Source organism: Bufo gargarizans, chromosome 1 (assembly GCF_014858855.1).
Source record: "Bufo gargarizans isolate SCDJY-AF-19 chromosome 1, ASM1485885v1, whole genome shotgun sequence".
In the NCBI taxonomy this organism is placed as follows: domain Eukaryota; kingdom Metazoa; phylum Chordata; class Amphibia; order Anura; family Bufonidae; genus Bufo; species Bufo gargarizans.
Genome location: NC_058080.1, coordinates 18322574 through 18339014, shown reverse-complemented (window position 1 = coordinate 18339014; position 16441 = coordinate 18322574).

The window sequence follows — 16441 nt, the reverse complement described above, 5'->3', positions numbered from 1 at the left end:
TTGGCATATATTTAGGCCTAGCACACAGGCAGAGCAGAGAGGTCCCGTAACAGACAATCTGGCTTCATGTCAGCAGAGAATCAGTCTGCATGTCATAGCAGAGACTCAGGCTTCACGTCAGCCACCACTGCAACAGTCCATTGTCATAAATTTAGGCCCAGCACCCAGGCAGAGGAGAGAGGTCCCGTAACAGACAATCTGGCTTCATGTCAGCAGAGAATTAGTCTGCATGTCATAGCAGAGAATCAGGCTTCATGTCAGCCACCACTGCAACAGTCCATTGGCATATATTTAGGCCTAGCACACAGGCAGAGGAGAGGTTCATTCAACTTTGGGTAGCCTCGCAATATAATGGTAAAATGAAAATAAAAATAGGATTGAATGAGGAAGTGCCCTGGAGTCCAATAATATATGGTTATGGGGAGGTAGTTAATGTCTAATCTGGACAAGGGACGGACAGGTCCTGTGGGATCCATGCCTGGTTCATTTTTATGAACGTCAGCTTGTCCACATTGGCTGTAGACAGGCGGCTGCGTTTGTCTGTAATGACGCCCCCTGCCGTGCTGAATACACGTTCAGACAAAACGCTGGCTGCCGGGCAGGCCAGCACCTCCAAGGCATAAAAGGCTAGCTCTGGCCACGTGGACAATTTAGAGACCCAGAAGTTGAATGGGGCCGAACCATCAGTCAGTACGTGGAGGGGTGTGCACACGTACTGTTCCACCATGTTAGTGAAATGTTGCCTCCTGCTAACACGTTGCGTATCAGGTGGTGGTGCAGTTAGCTGTGGCGTGTTGACAAAAGTTTTCCACATCTCTGCCATGCTAACCCTGCCCTCAGAGGAGCTGGCCGTGACACAGCTGCCTTGGCGACCTCTTGCTCCTCCTCTGCCTTGGCCTTGGGCTTCCACTTGTTCCCCTGTGACATTTGGGAATGCTCTCAGTAGCGCGTCTACCAACGTGCGCTTGTACTCGCGCATCTTCCTATCACGCTCCAGTGCAGGAAGTAAGGTGGGCACATTGTCTTTGTAGCGTGGATCCAGCAGGGTGGCAACCCAGTAGTCCGCACAGGTTAAAATGTGGGCAACTCTGCTGTCGTTGCGCAGGCACTGCAGCATGTAGTCGCTCATGTGTGCCAGGCTGCCCAGGGGTAAGGACAAGCTGTCCTCTGTGGGAGGCGTATCGTCATCGTCCTGCCTTTCCCCCCAGCCACGCACCAGTGATGGACCCGAGCTGCGTTGGGTGCCACCCCGCTGTGACCATGCTTCATCCTCATCCTCCTCCACCTCCTCCTCATCCTCGTCCTCCTCGTCCTCCAGTAGTGGGCCCTGGCTGGCCACATTTGTACCTGGCCTCTGCTGTTGCCAAAAACCTCCCTCTGAGTCACTTCGAAGAGACTGGCCTGAAAGTGCTAAAAATGACCCCTCTTCCTCCTCCTCCTCCTCCTCCTCCTGGGCCACCTCCTCTTCCATCATCGCCCTAAGTGTTTTCTCAAGGAGACATAGAAGTGGTATTGTAACGCTGATAACGGTGTCATCGCCACTGGCCATGTTGGTGGAGTACTCGAAACAGCGCAACAGGGCACACAGGTCTCGCATGGAGGCCCAGTCATTGGTGGTGAAGTGGTGCTGTTCTGTAGTGCGACTGACCCGTGCGTGCTGCAGCTGAAACTCCACTATGGCCTGCTGCTGCTCGCACAGTCTGTCCAGCATGTGCAAGGTGGAGTTCCACCTGGTGGGCACGTCGCATATGAGGCGGTGAGCGGGAAGGCCGAAGTTACGCTGTAGCGCAGACAGGCGAGCAGCAGCAGGATGTGAACGCCGGAAGCGCGAACAGACGGCCCGCACTTTATGCAGCAGCTCTGACATGTCGGGGTAGTTGTGAATGAACTTCTGCACCACCAAATTCAGCACATGCGCCAAGCAAGGGATGTGCGTCAAATTGGCTAGTCCCAGAGCTGCAACGAGATTTCGCCCATTATCACACACCACCAGGCCGGGCTTGAGGCTCACCGGCAGCAACCACTCGTCGGTCTGTTGTTCAATACCCCGCCACAACTCCTGTGCGGTGTGGGGCCTGTCCCCCAAACATATGAGTTTCAGAATGGCCTGCTGACGTTTACCCCGGGCTGTGCTGAAGTTGGTGGTGAAGGTGTGTGGCTGACTGGATGAGCAGGTGGAAGAAGAGGAGGAGGAAGCCGAGAAGGAGGAGGTGGCAACAGGAGGCAAAGAATGTTGCCCTGCGATCCTTGGCGGCGGAAGGACGTGCGCCAAACAGCTCTCCGCCTGGGGCCCAGCTGCCACTACATTTACCCAGTGTGCAGTTAGGGAGATATAGCGTCCCTGGCCGTGCTTACTGGTCCACGTATCTGTGGTTAGGTGGACCTTGCCACAGATGGCGTTGCGCAGTGCACACTTGATTTTATCGGATACTTGGTTGTGCAGGGAAGGCACGGCTCTCTTGGAGAAGTAGTGCCGGCTGGGAACAACATACTGTGGGACAGCAAGCGACATGAGCTGTTTGAAGCTGTCTGTGTCCACCAGCCTAAATGACAGCATTTCATAGGCCAGTAGTTTAGAAATGCTGGCATTCAGGGCCAGGGATCGAGGGTGGCTAGGTGGGAATTTACGCTTTCTATCAAATGTTTGTGAGATGGAGAGCTGAACGCTGGCGTGTGACATGGTTGAGACGCTTGGTGACGGAGGTGGTGGTGGTGGTGTTGGTGGTACATCCCCTGTTTGCTGGGCGGCAGGTGCCAACGTTCCTCCAGAGGCGGAGGAAGAGGCCGAGGCGGCAGCAGCAGAATAGGCCGAGGCGGCAGCAGCAGAAGAGGTAGCAGGGGGAGCCTGAGTGACTTCCTTGGTTTTAAGGTGTTTACTCCACTGCAGTTCATGCTTTGCATGCAGGTGCCTGGTCATGCAGGTTGTGCTCAGGTTCAGAACGTTAATGCCTCGCTTCAGGCTCTGATGGCACAGCGTGCAAACCACTCGGGTCTTGTCGTCAGCACATTGTTTGAAGAAGTGCCATGCCAGGGAACTCCTTGAAGCTGCCTTTGGGGTGCTCGGTCCCAGATGGCGGCGGTCAGTAGCAGGCGGAGTCTCTTGGCGGCGGGTGTTCTGCTTTTGCCCACTGCTCCCTCTTTTGCTACGCTGTTGGCTCGGTCTCACCACTGCCTCTTCCTCCGAACTGTGAAAGTCAGTGGCACGACCTTCATTCCATGTGGGGTCTAGGACCTCATCGTCCCCTGCATCGTCTTCCACCCAGTCTTGATCCCTGACCTCCTGTTCAGTCTGCACACTGCAGAAAGACGCAGCAGTTGGCACCTGTGTTTCGTCATCATCAGAGACATGCTGAGGTGGTATTCCCATGTCCTCATCATCAGGAAACATAAGTGGTTGTGCGTCAGTGCATTCTATGTCTTTCACCGCTGGGGAAGGGCTAGGTGGATGCCCTTGGGAAACCCTGCCAGCGGAGTCTTCAAACAGCATAAGAGACTGCTGCATAACTTGAGGCTGAGACAGTTTCCCTGGTATGCATGGGGGTGATGTGACAGACTGATGGGGTTGGTTTTCAGGCGCCATCTGTGCGCTTTCTGCAGAAGACTGGGTGGGAGATAATGTGAACGTGCTGGATCCACTGTCGGCCACCCAATTGACTAATGCCTGTACCTGCTCAGGCCTTACCATCCTTAGAACGGCATTGGGCCCCACCATATATCGCTGTAAATTCTGGCGGCTACTGGGACCTGAGGTAGTTGGTACACTAGGACGTGTGGATGTGGCAGAACGGCCACGTCCTCTCCCAGCACCAGAGGGTCCACTAACACCACCACGACCATGTCCACGTCCGCGTCCCTTACTAGATGTTTTTCTCATTGTTATGGTTCACCACAACAACAAATATATTATTTGGCCCAATGTATTGTATTCAAATTCAGCGGGATATAAATTTGAGGCCTAGTATTTAGGCGCTGGGTGACCGGTATGGATTTAGTGACAGAATTAGACTTGGAAATGCACAGAAGCGTGTGTGTGAAGTTATTCTGAATGACCCTATGTGCACCTTCAATATGATCTACCCTTTTAGGGATAGATTTCAAATAGCTCTGATATAGCAGAAACGACTAAATTATGAAATTGCTAAATTGGGAATTGTATTTCAACCCAGAACAAAAAATGTGCTTTGACGGACACTAAATAACTTTCCCAGCCACAACAGGACAGCGGTAACGAGAGATTTAGCGGGATATAAATTTGAGGCCTAGTATTTAGGCGCTGGGTGACAGGTATGGGTTTAGTGACAGAATTAGATTTGGAAATGCACAGTAGCGGGTGTGTGAAGTTATTCTGAATGACCCAATGTGCACCTTGAATATTATATACCCTTTTAGGGATAGATTTCAAATAGCTCTGATATAGCAGAAACCACTAAATTATGAAATTGCTAAATTGGGAATTGTATTTCAACCCAGAACAAGAAATGTGCTTGAACGGACACTAAATAACTCGCCCAGCTACAGCACTAAGGACAGATTTAGCGGGATATAAATTTGAGGCCTAGTATTTAGGCGCTGGGTGACAGGTATGGGTTTAGTGCCAGAATTAGACTTGGAAATACACAGTAGCGGGTGTGTGTGAAGTTATTCTGAATGACCCAATGTGCACCTTGAATATTATATACCCTTTTAGGGATAGATTTCAAATAGCTCTGATATAGCAGAAACCACTAAATTATGAAATTGCTAAATTGGGAATTGTACTTCAACCCAGAACAAAAAATGTGCTTTGACGGACACTAAATATCTTTCCAAGCAACAACAGTACAGCGGTAACGAGAGATTTAGCAGGATATAAATTTGAGGCCTAGTATTTAGGCGCTGGGTGACAGGTATGGGTTTAGTGACAGAATTAGACTTGGAAATACACAGTAGCGGGTGTGTGTGAAGTTATTCTGAATGACCCAATGTGCACCTTGAATATTATATACCCTTTTAGGGATAGATTTCAAATAGCTCTGATATAGCAGAAACCACTAAATTATGAAATTGCTAAATTGGGAATTGTACTTCAACCCAGAACAAAAAATGTGCTTTGACGGACACTAAATATCTTTCCAAGCAACAACAGTACAGCGGTAACGAGAGATTTAGCAGGATATAAATTTGAGGCCTAGTATTTAGGCGCTGGGTGACAGGTATGGGTTTAGTGACAGAATTAGACTTGGAAATACACAGTAGCGGGTGTGTGTGAAGTTATTCTGAATGACCCAATGTGCACCTTGAATATTATATACCCTTTTAGGGATAGATTTCAAATAGCTCTGATATAGCAGAAACCACTAAATTATGAAATTGCTAAATTGGGAATTGTATTTCAACCCAGAAGAAAAAATGTGCTTTGACGGACACTAAATAACTTTCCCAGCTACAACAGGACAGCGGTAACGAGAGATTTAGCAGGATATAAATTTGAGGCCTAGTATTTAGGCGCTGGGTGACAGGTATGGGTTTAGTGACAGAATTAGACTTGAAATACACAGTAGCGGGTGTGTGTGAAGTTATTCTGAATGACCCAATGTGCACCTTGAATATTATATACCCTTTTAGGGATAGATTTCAAATAGCTCTGATATAGCAGAAACCACTAAATTATGAAATTGCTAAATTGGGAATTGTACTTCAACCCAGAACAAAAAATGTGCTTTGACGGACACTAAATAACTTTCCCAGCTACAACAGGACAGCGGTAACGAGAGATTTAGCGGGATATAAATTTGAGGCCTAGTATTTAGGCGCTGGGTGACAGGTATGGGTTTAGTGACAGAATTAGACTTGGAAATACACAGTAGCGGGTGTGTGTGAAGTTATTCTGAATGACCCTATGTGCACCTTCAATATGATCTACCCTTTTAGGGATAGATTTCAAATAGCTCTGATATAGCAGAAACCACTAAATTATGAAATTGCTAAATTGGGAATTGTATTTCAACCCAGAACAAAAAATGTGCTTTGACGGACACTAAATAACTTTCCCAGCTACAACAGGACAGAGGTAACGAGAGATTTAGCAGGATATAAATTTGAGGCCTAGTATTTAGGCGCTGGGTGACAGGTATGGGTTTAGTGACAGAATTAGACTTGAAATACACAGTAGCGGGTGTGTGTGAAGTTATTCTGAATGACCCAATGTGCACCTTGAATATTATATACCCTTTTAGGGATAGATTTCAAATAGCTCTGATATAGCAGAAACCACTAAATTATGAAATTGCTAAATTGGGAATTGTACTTCAACCCAGAACAAAAAATGTGCTTTGACGGACACTAAATATCTTTCCAAGCAACAACAGTACAGCGGTAACGAGAGATTTAGCAGGATATAAATTTGAGGCCTAGTATTTAGGCGCTGGGTGACAGGTATGGGTTTAGTGACAGAATTAGACTTGGAAATACACAGTAGCGGGTGTGTGTGAAGTTATTCTGAATGACCCAATGTGCACCTTGAATATTATATACCCTTTTAGGGATAGATTTCAAATAGCTCTGATATAGCAGAAACCACTAAATTATGAAATTGCTAAATTGGGAATTGTACTTCAACCCAGAACAAAAAATGTGCTTTGACGGACACTAAATAACTTTCCCAGCTACAACAGGACAGCGGTAACGAGAGATTTAGCGGGATATAAATTTGAGGCCTAGTATTTAGGCGCTGGGTGACAGGTATGGGTTTAGTGACAGAATTAGACTTGGAAATACACAGTAGCGGGTGTGTGTGAAGTTATTCTGAATGACCCTATGTGCACCTTCAATATTATCTACCCTTTTAGGGATAGATTTCAAATAGCTCTGATATAGCAGAAACCACTAAATTATGAAATTGCTAAATTGGGAATTGTATTTCAACCCAGAACAAAAAATGTGCTTTGACGGACACTAAATAACTTTCCCAGCTACAACAGGACAGCGGTAACGAGAGATTTAGCAGGATATAAATTTGAGGCCTAGTATTTAGGCGCTGGGTGACAGGTATGGGTTTAGTGACAGAATTAGACTTGAAAATACACAGTAGCGGGTGTGTGTGAAGTTATTCTGAATGACCCAATGTGCACCTTGAATATTATATACCCTTTTAGGGATAGATTTCAAATAGCTCTGATATAGCAGAAACCACTAAATTATGAAATTGCTAAATTGGGAATTGTACTTCAACCCAGAACAAAAAATGTGCTTTGACGGACACTAAATAACTTTCCCAGCTACAACAGGACAGCGGTAACGAGAGATTTAGCGGGATATAAATTTGAGGCCTAGTATTTAGGCGCTGGGTGACCGGTATGGATTTAGTGACAGAATTAGACTGGGATATGGCCAAAAAATAACCACACTATTGCTGGTTAAATGCACTTGGTGACGGGCGCAGCTTGCCCCTAATGTAGTATATGGCCAAAAAATGAACAGACTATTGCTGGTTAAATGCACTTGGTGTCACAGCTTGACCAACCACACTACTGAGGGTTAAATGCACTTGGTGACGGGCGCAGCTTGCCCCTGATGTAGTATATGGCCAAAAAATAAACAGACTATTGCTGGTTAAATGCACTTGGTGTGACAGCTTCACCCTGATGTAGGCTTTAGCCAGAAAACAACCACACCATTGAGGGTTAAATGCACTTGGTGACAGGCGCAGCTTGCCCCTGATTTTGTATATGGCCAAAAAATGAACAGACTATTGCTGGTTAAATGCACTTGGTGTGACAGCTTCACCCTGATGTAGGCTTTAGCCAAAAAACAACCACACCATTGAGGGTTAAATGCACTTGGTGACAGGCGCAGCTTGCCCCTGATTTTGTATATGGCCAAAAAATGAACAGACTATTGCTGGTTAAATGCACTTGGTGTGACAGCTTCACCCTGATGTAGGCTTTAGCCAAAAAACAACCACACCATTGAGGGTTAAATGCACTTGGTGACAGGCGCAGCTTGCCCCTGATTTTGTATATGGCCAAAAAATGAACAGACTATTGCTGGTTAAATGCACTTGGTGTGACAGCTTCACCCTGATGTAGGCTTTAGCCAAAAAACAACCACACCATTGAGGGTTAAATGCACTTGGTCGCAGCTTGTGCTGGCGCACCACAAGACACAAAATGGCCGCCGATCACCCCAGAAAAATGTGACTGACAAACGGTCTGGGCAGCCTAAAAACAGTGAGCAATTGAGGATCAGCAGCTCAATGATCCACAGCTGCAGATCGATCAGTTAATCAAGTCCTTTGGAGGAGTTAATCTGCCTAATCTCGCCCTACTGTCGCAGCCGCAACCTCTCCCTACGCTAATCAGAGCAGAGTGACGGGCGGCGCTATGTGACTCCAGCTTAAATAGAGGCTGGGTCACATGGTGCTCTGGCCAATCACAGCCATGCCAATAGTAGGCATGGCTGTGATGGCCTCTTGGGGCAAGTAGTATGACGCTTGTTGATTGGCTGCTTTGCAGCCTTTCAAAAAGCGCCAAGAAAGCGTCACAAAAGCGCGAAGAAAGCGACGAACACCGAACCCGAACCCGGACTTTTACGAAAATGTCCGGGTTCGGGTCCGTGTCACGGACACCCCAAAATTCGGTACGAACCCGAACTATACAGTTCGAGTTCGCTCATCCCTAGCTATGATACCATAGGAGATAATTATCTGTGGATTGGGTGGCTGCATGGAATTATGAGTAGAGTTGAGTGGACACCTGGATGTTCGGGTTTGACGGGTTCGGCCGAACTTGAGAAAAAAGTTTGAGTTTGGGACCCAAACTTGACCCCGAACCACAAACTCTATTGAAGTCAATGGGGACCCGACTTTTGAGCACTAAAAAGGCTGTAAAAATGTCATGGAAAGGGCTAGAGGGCTGCAAATGGCATCAAAGTGTTGTTAAGAGCATGACAAGTGCTCTGCAAACAAATGTGTATAGGGAAATGACTTTAAATAACATAAAATATGTAAAAATAAGTAAAAAAAAGAATCTTGATCTAGGAGGACGAGGTCCATATGGAGTAGGAGCTTGAGGAGGTAATGGATATGGCGGTGTAGGTGGAAGCGGCGGTAGAGGAGGAGGTAGCCTACACTGCTTTTTCATTTTAAATTTTATTTTTAAAATTAGGGTACACCCCAAAACATTGGGAAATATAACCTGTGATGACCCCCTCCAGTCATGCTAAACACACGTTCAGACAATACACTGGCTGCAGGGCAGGCCAGCACCTCCAAGGGGTAAAGGGCAAGCTCAGGCCATGTGCCCAATTTAAAGACCCAGCAGATGCAGCTGCTGACTTCTGTCAGTCAGTTTGTGTAGGTGTGCACACTTACTGCCCTACCATGTCGCACGTCCCCATGATGTTCACGATCCAATTTGATATCTGCTCTATCAACTTTCGATGTTCTTGAATGCACCTACTATGGTGATCACGGGTGGCGGGGAATCAGGGTTCCAGGCCAGAGAGGGAGCATGAGAAAGAGAGACCACATCCAAGGGAGGATACGTTTTTTCAAATTTAAAATTAGAGTTGAAATATAGGAGAAATTATTAAAGCATAAAAGTGTGACAACTTTAAGCATTGAATGAAAGGATGTGGCGTGCACTAATTACTGAATAATTTATTAAATGTTATTCCCTGTCACCTGTGCAGAGCAGGTGTTTAATCAAGTCTAAAATTGTATAATGTCAACCCAAGAATGTAACAAAAAAATATTGAAATTTATTAAGCTGGCAACTAGGTACACCCAAAAACTGGTGAATTTCACCCAAAAAATTAACTGAAATTTTTTTGAAACCTGTCTACAGAGTATAGCAGTGGTACATCACTCCCAGTAATTGGTGAATTTCACCAAAAAATGTAACTGACAATTATTTTTTTTTTAAACCTGTCTACTAGGTATAGCAGTGGTACATCACACCCAAAAATTGATGAATTTCACCAGAATACATAACTGACAATTATTATATTTTTTTAATGGTTTACTAGGTATAACAGTGGTACTAGACACCCAAAAAATTGTTAATTTCACCAGAAAATGTAAATGACATTTTTTTTTAACCAGCCTACTAGGTATAGCAGTGATACTATACACCCCAAAATTGGTGAATTTCACACAAAAATGTAAATGACAATTTATTTTTATTTGTTTAACCTGTCTACTAGGTATAGCATTGGTACTATACACCCAAACATTTGTTAATATCACCAGAAAATTTAACTGACAATTTTATTTTATTTTAACTTGCCTACCATGTATAGCATTGGTACTATACACCCCAAAATTGGTGAATTTCACCCGGAGAATGTAAATTACAATTTTTTTATTTTTTTTTAACCAGCTTACTAGGTATAGCAGTGGTACTATACATCCAAAAATTGGTTAATGTCACCCTAAAATGTAAATGATATTTTTTTTTTTTACTTTTTAAACCTGTCTACTTGGCATAGCAGTGGTACTATACACCCACAAATTTCAGAATTTCACCAGAAAATGTAACTTACAAAGTAGTGAAATTATATAAAATAAAAAGGGTGTTTTTTTAATGAAAGAATATAAGCCCTGTATATACAGGATGTATCTCACACGGCCTGACCCACTGTAGGCCTGAATTAAAGATTTATTTGCCCAAAATGGCCGTATTTTAAATGCCTGAATCAAACCCCTGTATGTAAAGGGTGTATCTCCCACGGCCTGAACCAGTGTAGGCCTGAATTAAAGATTTATTTGCCCAAAATGGCCGTATTTTAAATGCCTGAATAAAACCCCTGTACGTAAAGGGTGTATCTCACACGGTCTGAACCACTGTAGGCCTGAATTAAATATTGGTGCACCAAATGGCGGCATTTCAAATCTCCGAATCTAACCCAAATGTATTAAGAGTGTATCTCACAATGACATATGCAGCAAAGGTTGCCAAATAAAGTTTTTTTGCCCAAATGGGTGTTTATTAAAAAATTCAATATGGCAGCAGTATATAACCCAGGAATTTCAAACGTGCTTATGCTGCAAGGCCTGAAATATTGTGTATTTTGACCCAAAAAGGGTGTTTTATTAATGAAAGAATCTAAGCCCTGTATATACAGGGTGTATCTCACACGGCCTGACCCACAGTAGGCCTGAATTAAAGATTGGTGCACCAAATGGCGGTATTTCAAATAGCTGAATCTAACCTAAATGTATTAAGGTTGTATCTCACAATGACATCTGCATCAAAGGCTGCCAACTAAATATTTTTTGCCCAAACGAGTGTTTGTTTAACAACTGAATTTGACAGCAGTATATAAGCTTGTAATTTCACACATGCTGATGCTGCAAGGCCTGAAAATAGTGTTTTTTTGGCAAAAAAGTGTGTTTAATATGAAAGCTGTATATGTTAAACTTGAATTTAACACTTGCAGATCAGGAAAATACAGTTTTTGGGCAAAAAAGTGTGTTTTTAAAACCCCAGAAAATGATGGCTGTATTTCTAGCTTAAATTACACACATTTTTGGGAAAAATCCAGATGTTGTATATTGCCCAAAAAATTGGGATTTTCAATGTCCCAAAAGCTCAGATGCAGTGCTGGTGCCGCCCACCTAACTGACTTATTAAAGTAATTTTTTTTCGATCACTGGGCTCAGGGCAGGATAAAAAAATTGTGCCCTTCACCCACAAAACACAATGTATGTAGATCGCTGAGTTAGATTCAGATTTTGAGCAAAGATTCTCTCCTATTCTCTCCCTGAAATCACCGGCAGCATCATCTCCCTACACTAAGCACAGCAGAGTGACGTGCAGCGCTACATGACTCCAGCTTATATAGAGGCTGGGTCACATGCTACACTGGCCAATCACAGCCATGCCATTAGTAGACATGGCAGTGATGGCTTCCAAGGTCAGACAGTTAACCGCTTGTTGATTGGCTTCTCTGCAGCCTTTCAAAAAGTGTCAAGAAAGCGCCAAACACGGAACCCGAACTTTTACTGAAATGTTCGGGTTCGGGTCTGAGGTCCAAAAATCCTAAAGTTCAGTACGAACCCGAACTTTACAGTTTGGGTTTGCTCAACCCTACATATGAGAGATCTCATGTTCCCAAGCTTCTTACTTTCACTTTGTAACATGTGTAAACGCTATTTTAGGAAAAACAAGAACAAAACATTTGTTACCCCGAAGCACAAGGAAAATGAGAATTACACTCACCGGTAACCCGATTTCCTGGAAAACTCCATGACAGCACATCCCGAGACCGACTTTCCTCTGATAGGATAGGAAAAACAGAGAGGTTTAAATTCCCTCCCCTTTCCTCCACCACCAGTATATTTTCAACGAACACCAGGATAAGATTTAACTTACATAGCAAAAGAAACAAATTTAAATAAAGAAAATAATAACAAAAAAGGGTTGGATAGGTGTGCTGTCATGGAGACTTCCAGGAAACCGGATTACCGGTGAGTGCAATACTCATTTTCCCAGTCATCCCCATGACAGCAGATCCTGAGAATTAACAACAAAAACAGTTCTTTTTTAGGGAGGGACACAGGACTACAGCACACAGGACTTTTTGTCCAAAGGCCATATCCTCATTCCCAAATACATCTAACTTTTAATGTTTCGTGAAAGTATAGGCCCTCTTCCAGGTAGCAGCTCTATAAATCTTCTCTACGGATGCTTCTCATTTTTGCGCCAACAAAATGGCCACGACCCTAGTAGAATGGGCTCTAAGGGAGGTATGGACCTCCTTTCCAGCAGCCTTATATGCCTCAGTTATAGCCGTTCAAATCCAGCGAGAGTTGGAACTTTTTGCTGCTCATTTTCCCTTATTTGGCCCACAGAACTGGACAAAAGGGTTGTTATCTACTCTCCAATCTTTTGTCACTTCTAGATAGTGTAGAACAGAACGTCTAACATCCAGATTTTGGTAAGCGGCTTCCTGGTCATTCTTAGGGTTAGCACAAAATGGCAGTATCACACTATCCTGGGACCTGTGAAAAGAAGTGATAACTTTAGGTAAAAAACTGGGATCTAGTTTGAAGACTAACTTGTCTTCAAAGATTCTTAAAAAGTGTTGCTGGATGGAAAGGGCTTTAAAATTTACAAACCGTCTAGCTGACTATATGGCTACCAAAAAGATGGTTTTGAGTGTGAGCCATCTTAGGGATAATGATTTTAAAGGTTCAAACAGGCAAGATGAGATTTCTGCTAGAACTGTATTCTAATTCCAAGTAGCTAGCAGATTTATGGCTCTGGGGTAGAAGAATAGGATCCCCCTTGCCTAGGAACCTCAGAAGCCTGAACCAGCCCCTCCTGGGCCAATAGGGCACTACTAGAATTAAGGTACATTTTTCAGTTTGGAATTTCTGCAAGACTCTGGGGATAAATGGAAATGGAGGGAACACATAAACCAGATTCATCGACCAATGCTGACCGAAGGCATCCACAGCTGTGGGACAATCCCTGGGATTGAGGAAGTAAAATAAAGATACTTAAATTTTTCTTTGTGGCAAATAAGTCCAGAGTCGGGGTTCCCTATCAATCCATGATCCTCTGGAAGGCTTCCTGAGAGAAGGACATTTTGCCTGGAGCGAGACTCTGCCAGCTGAGAAAATCTGCATCTGAATTCAGCAATCCCTTTAGGTGTATAGCTGAGAGGGATAGTACATTTCTCTCTGATCACTAGAAAATCTGGTATGCTAAGTTTTGCAAATGACTGTCTTGTCCCCCCCTTGATTCTGAATGAATGCTACTGAAGTTGAATTGTCCGAATGGATAAGGATGTGCTGTTTTTTTTTTAAGTGATCCTGCACCACTTTCAAGGCTTCCCATATTGCTCTTAGCTCCTTGTAATTGGATGAGAGAGGTTTTATGGCATTAGTTCAGACTCCCTGAAACATTTCCTGGTCTATGTGAGATCCCCAGCGCCAATTGCTTGCTTCTGTTGTCAGGGAAACGGCTGACTTCTGTTCCCAGAATATTCAAGTTCTTGTCCTGACGCCACCAATCCAGAGAGTTCTTTACTTCCCTGGTCACAATAATTTTCTGTTCCAGAGTCGTTTGAGATCTGTTGCAACTCCTGAGAACAAATTTGTGAAGGGGTCTTATATAAAAACTGGGCCCAGGCTACCACCAGTATAAATGAAGAAAGGGTTCCCAAGATTTTCATGCTCTCCCTGATTGTGCATCTTGGTTTTCTTTGGAATTGGTGTATCTTGTCTTTGAGATCCTGAATCTTTTGAGCAGGTAGAAACGATCTCTGGAGATGGGAATCCAGCAAAATCCCTAGAAATTGTTTCTGGCTTTCTGGTATCAGACTATTTTTCCCAATTAATTATCCATCCTAGGGTCTGAAAATTTGACATGACTATCTGACGATGAACCTGGAGAATCTCTTTGTTGTCTGCCAATAATAAAAGGTTGTCCAGGTATGGGATTATTAGAATGCCCTGTTGTCTGAGGCTGAGATTCCAAAGGGTAAACAAGTGAACTGAAAATGATGGGTGTGATATTTTAGTGGGGCTGCAAATCGTAGGAGATGCCTGGAGCTGGGACGGATTAGAATGTGGCAGTAGGCGTCTCTTAGATCTAGAGTGGCCATTACCGCATCTTTTTTATTAATTTTGCGGCTGACTTTACCGTTTCCATCTTGAATCTTTGGTATACAATAAATTTGTTTAGAGGCTTTAGAATTATTATGATTTTGCTATTTGGTTTCCTTATGATGAAGAGCCGGGAAAAATTGCCTTTGCCCTGTTCTGTAAAAGGGATGGGTTCTCTTGCTGCTAACTGTAGAAGCTTGGAAATTCTTGAAGTTAGGTAGGATTATTGACACAGAATAAGAACAGTTTTAAAAAACTTTTGAGTGGCAGGGGGCTGTAGTTCTATTTGGCACCCTTCTCTTATTACTCTGGTCATCCAAAGATTTGATATGACTTGCTCCCAGATGTCTACAAAGGAGCAGAGTCTTGCCCCCACTTGGATCGCGTCATTCCCCCTTGTTGGTATTAAAGAGATAACTTTGGCCCCTTCGCCCCTTTACATAACTCCACCTTCCTGTCTTTGCTTTCCCCTGTTTGTCATCACACTGATATTGTTTGCCACAAAAAAAAAAGAGTTTTGTAGGGGGACCTGTCCTCCGGAAACACCCATTTTCTGTCCGTGGCATTTTCTAAATCTCAAGGTCTGGGCCAAACACATATTGACCGTGAAAGGGTAGAGAATTATTTTTTTTTTTTTAGATGCCATGTCACCTGACCATGCTTTTAACCACAGTACCCTCCGAATAGTGTTGGATAGCACTGCAGTGTAGGCGGAGAGATGAAAAGATTCCGCAGAGGCATCTGTTAAAAAACTAGTCACCATCTTAAGGAGCGGAAGGCTACATAAAATTTGATATCTCAGGGTCTTATTTACTAGATGGAGCTCCAACTGCTACAGCCTGACATTTAAGGTGTAAACTACTGATGTCACAGCTACCCCAGGTATTAATAATGCTGCCGTGGTCTCCCAGGTTCTTTTTTCTTTTTTTTTTTTTTTTAGCTTTTATTTGTCAAAAGTAACAAGGTACAAGATAATAAGTACATTACATCTTCTACAGACATATCAAGTATCATCGATATATTGTTTGCAATAATTGTTTTGAAACCATCGTAGTACCAAGATTCAAATTCGGATGGAGGGGAGGTAGGAAGGACTTAAAATGGAAGTTTAGATCCGAATTCCATAATTAAGGAGTCTATATACTGTGAAATGTCTTATACCAAGGCAAAAAGAAGTTGAAGGCTTGACTAAAATCTGGATGGATTAGGGCGTAGTTATTTCGATGGGTCAATGTGTCTATATTCCTTCCACAATCCCCAGTATTTTACAAACTTCTGGTGATTACGAGCTTCCCAAGAGGAAAGTTCTTCAAAGCGGTAAAGCTGGTCTATTTTCTGTTTGCATTGCTCTAGAGGAGGGAGGGACGTGGATAGCCAATATGGGTACAAGGAGACGAGCTGCCATAAGCATCTATCTAAATAAATAAGGAGGTGTATGTATCTCATCAGTTCCGTAATAATTAAGTTACGCTTTGTTAGGTAAAATTTGCATTGTCGTGTGGCAAATTTGTTTACTAATGCGAAAAATATCTCTCCACTAGGGATGAGCGAAATCGAACTGTATAGTTCGGGTTCGTACCGAATTTTGGGGTGTCCGTGACACGGACCCGAACCCGGACATTTTCGTAAAAGTCCGGGTTCGGGTTCGGTGTTCGTCGCTTTCTTCGCGCTTTTGTGACGCTTTCTTGGCGCTTTTTGAAAGGCTGCAAAGCAGCCAATCAACAAGCGTCATACTACTTGCCCCAAGAGGCCATCACAGCCATGCCTACTATTGGCATGGCTGTGATTGGCCAGAGCACCATGTGACCCAGCCTCTATTTAAGCTGGAGTCACATAGCGCCGCCCGTC